Source organism: Chelonoidis abingdonii, chromosome 3, assembly GCF_003597395.2.
Source record: "Chelonoidis abingdonii isolate Lonesome George chromosome 3, CheloAbing_2.0, whole genome shotgun sequence".
In the NCBI taxonomy this organism is placed as follows: domain Eukaryota; kingdom Metazoa; phylum Chordata; order Testudines; family Testudinidae; genus Chelonoidis; species Chelonoidis abingdonii.
In genome coordinates, this window is record NC_133771.1 from 118399356 (window position 1) to 118408194 (window position 8839).

Here is an 8839-nt window from a genome sequence, read left to right on the forward strand (position 1 = left end):
TAAGGAATAGCTCAACTGCCAGACGTGATGTGCTGGCAACATTCATCAGCAAAGTCCTCAGCAGCTCGGGCTCCATTTCTTACTGAAATCACGCGGCAGACTCACAATGGCACCAAACGGCTGAAAAGGGAAGCGATGCACCACGGGTCGTTGGAACAGGAAGCGGAATGACCCGCACCCTTCCGTCCCCTTCCCACAACCCACAGCGCCAAAATGGGACGAGGTGCTCTGTGGGATAGCTGCCCACAATGCACCACTCACAACAGCGCTGCAAATGCTGCAAATGTGGACACACTGCAGCGCTGGTCGCTGTCAGTGTGGACACACTGCAGCGCTGGCCCTACACAGCTGTACGACCACAGCTGTAACTACCAGCGCTGCAAAAATGTAAGTGTAGCCATGCCCTAAGTGATGTTTTTATTTGCAATGATGTTTGTCAATAATTTTGTTTACTATAGGGTCAGCTCTTCTGTCCTGTAATATGGACATAAAGAGCAACGTGAAATTGACGGACTGCACATTTAGAACAAATGAAAGGAAATGTTAGTGTACATAGTATATAGCTGTCTTGTGGAATTCAGTTCCATAGGATGTAATTGGATTACATGCTGCCTTGTTAGATTTTAAGAGTTAGTTTATAACCACTAATAACATTTGTGGCTATGTGAGCTCAGATAATGAAAAAGATAATCAGATATCATGCTTTAGGGCATAAGCAGATATCTCCAGGGGTCATGGGGAGATTTCTCCCAGGTGTAGGATTGGGTAATTGGTTGGCATGTATGTGGGTGAATAGTATGGGGAAGGGTATGGCAGGAGAGTAGGATTACCTTTGCTCAGAAACAGCTTGCTTTGGCATCCTGCTGGAGGCAGAAGAATGGACTGGATAAGCTTATTAAAATAATATTTTTAGTAATCCTAATGCCTGATAAATGGCAGGTTTCAATTCTTCTCAGTCATTTGTCTTTCTACATTGACTGGCCAGAGAACCAGATTATTACTAGTTCACATGAACCCCTGTCTGCTCCTCAATGGATAAGTGCTTAGCTAGTGATGTATATAGATGGATTTTGCCTTCTACACCTTTTGAATAACCTTCCTTTACTTTTCACTGTGCATTAACCCTTACACTCCCGCTCTCTCTTTCTAAAATAAAATATTGATATATATTTAACCCACTGACAGGGTCAAACAGTCAAAGGATCTTATTTCAGTTTCAAGTTATGTAGGTAACAAACTGTGCATGCAAGCTCCATAACTATGCAAGTTCCATAAGGCATAAATACAATTTTCAAGTTATGGAAAATATTGAATAGCATACAGGAATGCAAAGTACTGTCATGCGATGTGCCGAGGAATACAGTAGCAACATCTCCTACAAGGGAAGGCTTTGTGTTCTCACAGCCTCTCAGTCTCATGATATTGTATTTCAGTGATACTGTATTTCTGTCATTTTACCCTATTATTTCATTCAAATCATTCCTGTCTCCTCTTCTCCTTTCTCATCTACAAATTAAGACCATTGTCATCCACCACCAGAATGCAGCCTTTAGTGTGCCAGGATAACAATCGGATTAAGGTAACTGCAGTATTTTTGTTTTGTTTTTTCTGCTTGCACAATATACATTTCTGACTTAAGTAAAATTCAGGTTATGCAAGGCTTTCTGGAATGGAATAATTGCATAAGTTGGGGAGCATCTGTATTTTAAATCCATTGTACGTGCACACCTTGAATGCTGCATGCAGTTCTGGTCACCCCATCTAAAAAAAAGATGTATTAGAATTGGAAAAAATACAGAAAAAAGCAACAAAAATGATGAGGGGTATGGAACAGCTTCCATATGAGATAAAAACGACTGGGACTGTTCAGCTTGGAAAAGAGATGACCGAGGAGAGATATGACAGAGGTTTATGTAATCATGAATGGTATGGAGAAAGAGAATAAGGAAGTGTTATTTACCCCTTCACGTAACACAGGAACTAGGAGTTACCCAATGAAATTAATAGACAGCAGGTTTAAAACAAATGTAAGGAAGTACTTCTTCACACAATGCACAGTCAACCTGTGGAACTCACTGCCAGGGGATATTGTGAAGGCCAAAAGTATAACTGAGTTCAAAAAAAAATTAGATGAATTTATGAGAATAGGTTCATTCATGGCTATTAGCCAAGATGGTCAGGCATACATACTCTGGGTATTCCTAAACCTGTGACCGCTAGAAGCTGGGACTGGATGGGAGGGGATGGATCATTCAATAATTGCCCTGTCTGTTTATTCCCTCTGAAGCATCTGGCACTGGCCACTGTTGAAAGACAGGCTACTGGGCAAGATGGACTGTTGGTCTGACGTAGTATGGTCATTCTTATGTTCAACAGGTTTGACTGGGCTTAGCTGTGAGATGGAGACTTTGATTTTATTATGAAGCTTTGTAAAGGAAGTGGAATCATTAATGGGTGAGTGAGGAGAAAGAGGACAGCGGCATGCTTAGCTCATGAAGAAGGTAGAGGTGGGGGGGCATGTTGAAGAGTTACAGCTTGGAGAGATCTGCATAATTTTAGAACCCTCGGCTGGGTACTGAAAGAATGTCTGCTTTCACTAGGAGCCTGTAAATGGCCACTGCTCGTTACACATGTTTAAAACATTTTTGAAATCCATCTGCTTTGAAATAAAAGGCTATATCTGGCTAACTAAACTTTTATTTTCTTTTTGTAAGAGAAAAATGAGCAAAGAATTCAATAAGAAACGGAAAAGAAATCACGCCTGGCAAGTGCTTGTAATATGAAGGTCAGTAGCTGTCCAAACAGGTTCTTACATGATCTCCATAAGACAAGTATCTGAGCACTTCTTGGGTGTTTCAAAATAGAAAATCATAATAAGTCTTTCGTCCTTACTAGCCTGTGGGAAAAACAGCTTAATTAGTTGTGTGTGGAACGTTGTTTCTCTAGAGTGATTTTTTTTTATTTAGTTTATGACTGGCTTAAAAAAAATCAGCAGTAGAAATTCAGGTTTTAGAACGTAAATGGTAACCATAACTATAATAATATTGGTGCTGCCTGTCATGATAGTAATTGTTAAGTTTTAGAAAATGTTTAGATTGAAGAAAACCCCCCTAGCATATCCTGAAAGATGATATGAAAATCCAAATTGTGTTTTAAATTGACTGTTGTCATCCCCCACCCAGTCCCTGAGTGCACTTCTGCGTTTATAGTTTGAATGTTTGTGTGTGGAGTTAATGAAACTAAATGAGATTTTAATCAACCAGGGTATTGTGGGAATTCTGTGAGACTGTGACTATGGATTCTGCCTGAGTTAACATTGAAGGAGATTTAATGCAGTATGTGCTGTATTTCTCTGGTTTGCCAGGGAATAATAAATAATCCGTCACCTCTGAGAATGTCAAAATTGTTCCAGAAGAGAGAGATGGTGACAAGATTTCTCAGTATCAAAAAAGTAATTCTTAAAAACACTACCATTCAACAGGTTGTACTGCCTCTTTTCTTTACCATTAAACCTTTCCTTAGAATCCTTTCTCAGCTGCAGAACACACACACAAAATTGTTCTACTTGTGTGTCTGCATGTGTGTGAATATTCAAAGCTATCAAGAATAGGTTCTTTAGGGGAGAAACCTCATAAATCCGTTCTCCATATACCACCAATAACAATTTAGTGCCTTTTTCATCCATAGATCTCAAAATGCTTTATTGACCACATAGGAGGTCCAGTATCACTATCTCCCTTTTTGGAGATGGGGAAACTGAGGCACCAAGAGGGGAAGTGATTTGCCTAAAGTCTCCCATCAGCCCAATGCTAGAGCTGGGAGTAAAACTCAGCTCTCCTGAGTCCCCATCCAGTGGTCTGTCCACTAGGCCACACTGCTTCCCCTAAGGACAACACTGAAATATTTGTCTGAGCTCTTTTAAGGAATCCAGTGAAGCAGTTTCCAGCAGGGTTAGCTCTTTTATTTTAAGCCTTCTTAACAAAACAAATCAAAACCTTCCAGACTCTTCCCTCAAAGTCTGTGCAGGCCAAGTAGTCCTTTCCCTAAGTCTGTTCTTCATACCAGTAATTTCAGTAACCCAAAACTTCCTGGCTCTTAACTCAGAGTTTCAGCAATAAAGGACTTCACATAATCTCCCTTCTGTCCATTTGGTTTCTGGGGCAATTCCTTTCTGTAGTAGCTCCAATAGGAGTCCATTGGGAGCATGGCCCCTGGTCCCTCAGCTTTCTGGAAGATGTTGCAGTCTCCACTTTAGTTTCTGCTTCCCTCTTTTATAAGTATGGGACAAAGTGGGAATTTTAGTAATATTTTCATGAATGCTGGGTGCCTCAGTTTCCTTCATACTTCACAGGGCAATGGGCCAGAAGAAGGACTGTTTGCTCTCAGGGCAGGTGAAAAGACATACATATGAATGTGACCTAGCTGTCTGAGCTTGAACAGGTCACTGAAAAAAGACTGGCTGAGACTGATCTCATATCAGTGGAGAGTTCAAGAAAACAATGGCAAATCCAATCACCAGGACTTTGACAATAGCAACCCACTACCCAGAGGGAGATGGATTTCCCCACCTCTTAGCAGGAAAGCTGAGCAACATCCCTCAGCTTGAGAATCAAGGACTGGAGAAGGGTGAGGTGGAAGAATAAGAGTTTGCTGCAAGAAAAGTTGGGGCTCTCACAAAGTTCAAACTGGGAGATGGAAAGAGCTTGGACAATGGGGTTCACTACAGTTTGGGTGGGCTCTAGGCTAACCAGAATGGACAATGCTTTAAACTTCAGTTCTCGATGCTAACCTAAGGACTTCCTACACTATGTTCTAGTTGATTAATAAACTCTACTGTTTTGACAATGCTGTGTGAGTGTCAGTACAAGTGCATTAATCCCTGAAGAGTGTGAAAATCTCTATAGGCCGTCTATCCCAGCTGAACTCACTGAACAGAGCTCACAGTGTGAAGCAGGAGTGTTGAAGTCTCAGATGCACACTCTAAGGAGGTGGTGAGGCTGCATGGCCTACCTGTGCCAAAAGAGAGAGACCCCTTGGGGGTCTGGGGCACTGAAGAGGTTCCTCCTAGACACTGTTCCAAAGTTGGAGGTATAGCACCAATTCTGTCAAAGAGTAAGCGACTTAAATTCCAACATGTTTTCAGGTGCAGTGGGTATGGCTAATCAGCCAGCTGCAGACCTCTGACCCCCGAGGAATGTTATCCCTTATACTTTCACATGCATATATGTATTGTCAGGAACAAGTGCAGAAGTTCCTTTGGACAATCTGCCTCTAAGGACTATCCCATTCCATTGCTGGTGAGACCAGGCCAGGATTTAGGGAGAATCTGTGTAGCAACACTAAGCACCAGTGGCTGTAACACTACCCTGGAGGTTGAGGGTACACAACAAAAACAGTCCTGCAACAGCAGCTCTCAGAGCCTGAGTGTATAGATTTTCACTTGTAGGACTCATGGTATGGTGCTAAAAATAGCTATATAGTCATGCAGGTTCAGACTCTTGAAGCTGGGCAAGGTGAATGTTCCAGAGCCCAATCACCAGCCTGAGCCAGAACATCTACCCAGCCGTTTTCAGCTGTAGACATGGCAGGCCTTTTCTGGACCATGTAGAATGCCCTTAGGGCACTAAGGAGTCATGAAACTTAAGGTCAGAAGGGACCACTATATCATCTAGTCTGACCTCCTCTATATTGTGGGCTGTCAACACCAGCTAGCACCCATGCCCTAAACCAACAACGGAATGAGACCCACAGGATTATAATAATAATAATTATTCTTATTCTTATTCTTATTACTATTATGTGCCACAGGCAGAGAATAGAAGGGACTGAGGTGTACCACTAGGTCCCATTCTGTGTTCAGCCGCACAGAAAATGAGACAGACTAAAAATCAGGTACATCCAGGTCAAATGCTACTAGGAAAAATAAGGGAACACCCACCTACAGTCAGCTATATTTGCTGAGAAGAAGGGGAAAGAAGAGGAAAAGGCTTTTAAATGGAAGGAATCAGACTTGCTCAACTGTGAATTATGGGTGATCTGCTGCTGTTAATGAAGGCTCTGCTTTAGCTCAGGTAGTAGGGTTGTGTTTTTTATAGTAGGAGGTTTATCCCTGTTGCAATTGTGATGTCCTACATGGCCACATTGAGCAGCCTAGCAACAATCATGGAGCCCTCGGCAGCCAGAGATTTATTACAATAGTTTGCACTTCTCTAGCATCTTCAATTTAAGGATCTCAACATACTTCACAAAAATTGATTAATTTAGATTCGCAGCATCCCTCTGAGCTAGGTAAGTTCCATTTTTCTTTTAAAGATGGGGAAACTGAGTTATAGCCAGACCACCCCATGGTCCACACAGTGAGGGCACGGCAGAAGTAGGAAGATAACTTGAGAGTCCTGGGTCCCAGTCCCATGTTCGGGCCTCAAGACAAAACCACCAGATTTTGAAAATAATGATGAACAAAAGCCATTTTCCCTAACTCAGCATATTCTTTTGAAGTAGCCAGGTAGCTGCAACCTGCACAGGAAATTTTCACAGATTTGCAGATATTAAATCCAGAAGGAACTATTGTGGAACCATAGAATTTCACTCAGTAATTCCTGTATCAAGCCCATAATCGCTGGTTGAACTAGAGCTTATATTTTAGGATACATCTACACAGCAGCTGGATATGTATCAGAGGGATAGCCATGTTAGTCTGGATCTTTAAAAGCAGCAAAGAATCCTGTGGCACCTTATAGACTAACGGACGTTTTGGAGCATGAGCTTTCGTAGGTGAATACCCACTTCGTCGGAAGCATGCTTCCCAACTTGGACAGACAGACTTGCACTAGCTCTGGTCAAGTGAGCTAAAAATAGTAGTGTAGTTGGGGGATAGCACTGGAAGCCGCTTGGGCTCCCAGCCCAAGAACATACCCATGGGGGTTGGGCAGGTTTGTGCTGAAGTGGTTCATTCAAGCCACCACCAGTGCTACCCCTGACTACACTGCTATATTTAGCATGCTAGCTCAAGCAGAGCTAGTGTGTGTTTGTCTCCCACAGTGCTATGCAGCCATACTCTTAGAAAGATAGCCAGTTTTGTTTTAAAAACTTCAAGTGAAGGAGTATCCAACACATCCTTTGGTAAATTACTTCAATGATTAGCTACCCTCACTGTTAAAAATGTGCACCTTTTTTCAGTCTGAATTTGTCTACTTTCAAATCCCAGCCATTGGAACTTGTTATGCCTTTTTGTACCTGATTAAAAAACATTCTATCAGAAATCTCCTCATATACGTACTTGCAGACTATGGTCAAACTTCTCTTAACTTTCTCCTTCATAAGTGAAAGAAATTGAGTTTGAAAAGTTTTTCATTGTAAGGTAGATTTTTCCAGACCTCAAATCATTCTTGTACTTTTCTGAATTCTTTCCAGTTTTCCGATACCCTTATTTGAAGTGTAGACACAGTATGCCAATGATGGTCTCATTGATGCCATATGCAGAGGTAATGCTACCTCTCTACTTCTGGTGTACATTTCCTTATTTATACATCCAATAATCGCACTGGGATCTCATGTTTAATTGATTATCTCCCATGACCCTAAGTCATTTTCAGAGTCCCTGCTTTCCGGATATAGACTACCATACTTAATCTTTTTAATTATTAATTTTTTAATCATTAGCCATTTTAAATAGACATTATCAACTTTCAAAATCACATTTCCATCTGACAACTTTGGAGCTAATCTTGTTACAAGTAGCTCTAAGATCAATGTAACTGAAAGAAATTAACAAGAGCGATCGAGAATGTGTTTCTCTTTTTTCCAGTCTGTTTTTGGTTTTTTGCAGTCAACAGCACATTGTGTGCAGTCATTGTCACTGTTTTGTTAACGGTATGTGGTTTTCCCCAGGACTTGGAAGAGAACACGTACCTCTCATAGCAGCAGCAGAGCGGAAAATGAAGTGGCATTAGGCAGAAAGAGAAGGTGGAGTAGGGGCTTGAGGGGTAGAGACACTGAAGCATGTTTGAGTGGTGTTCTCTGGCCCATTCAAAAGATCTTTCTATATGTCACAAGAGGAGAAGAACAATACTTAGCTTTTTTAAAAAAAGGAATTAAAAATATCTAGACACCTTAAAATCTATTTTCTGGTGTTGTACCCTTTAGATAGTAAGTTGACAGTGTCCCTTTAAGAGTGGTAAACTACTGCAAAAAAAATCTGGAAGTAGAACTAGGAGAAATTATGGGGGTCAAATAATTTCTGCGCTGAAAAATGCAGTTTGGGTCGACCTGAAACTATTCACAAATAAGACACGATTTCGCCAAATAGATTCAGCCGCCAAAATCTTTTGGGGGACTTAGGTGCTATTCCCAGAAGGGAGAGGGTTGCTTTCTTGAAGTTTTAGCCCAGTGGTTAGGGAGCTTACATGGGACACGGGGGCTCCAACGTTCAGTTCCCTGCTCTGCTTAAATAGAGAAGGACATTGGAGAGGGTTCAGAGAAGAACCACAGGAATGATTAGAAAACATGTCTTAGAGTGATAAACTCAAGCAGCTCAGTCTATTTAGCTTAATGAAGAGAAGATTAAGGCATGACATGATTACAGTCTACATAAGTACCTACAAAGGAATCAATATTTGATAATGGGCTCTTCATCTAGCAGAGAAAGGTATAACATGATCCAATGACTGGAAGTTGAAGCTAGACAAATCAGAATGGAAATAAGGCATAACTTTTTAACAGTGAGAGCAATTTATTGGAACAATTTATTAAGGGTCATGGTGGATTCTCCATCACTGACTGCTTTTAAATCAAGATCTGCTCTAGAAGTTATTTTTGCAAAGTTCTATAGCCTATGTTA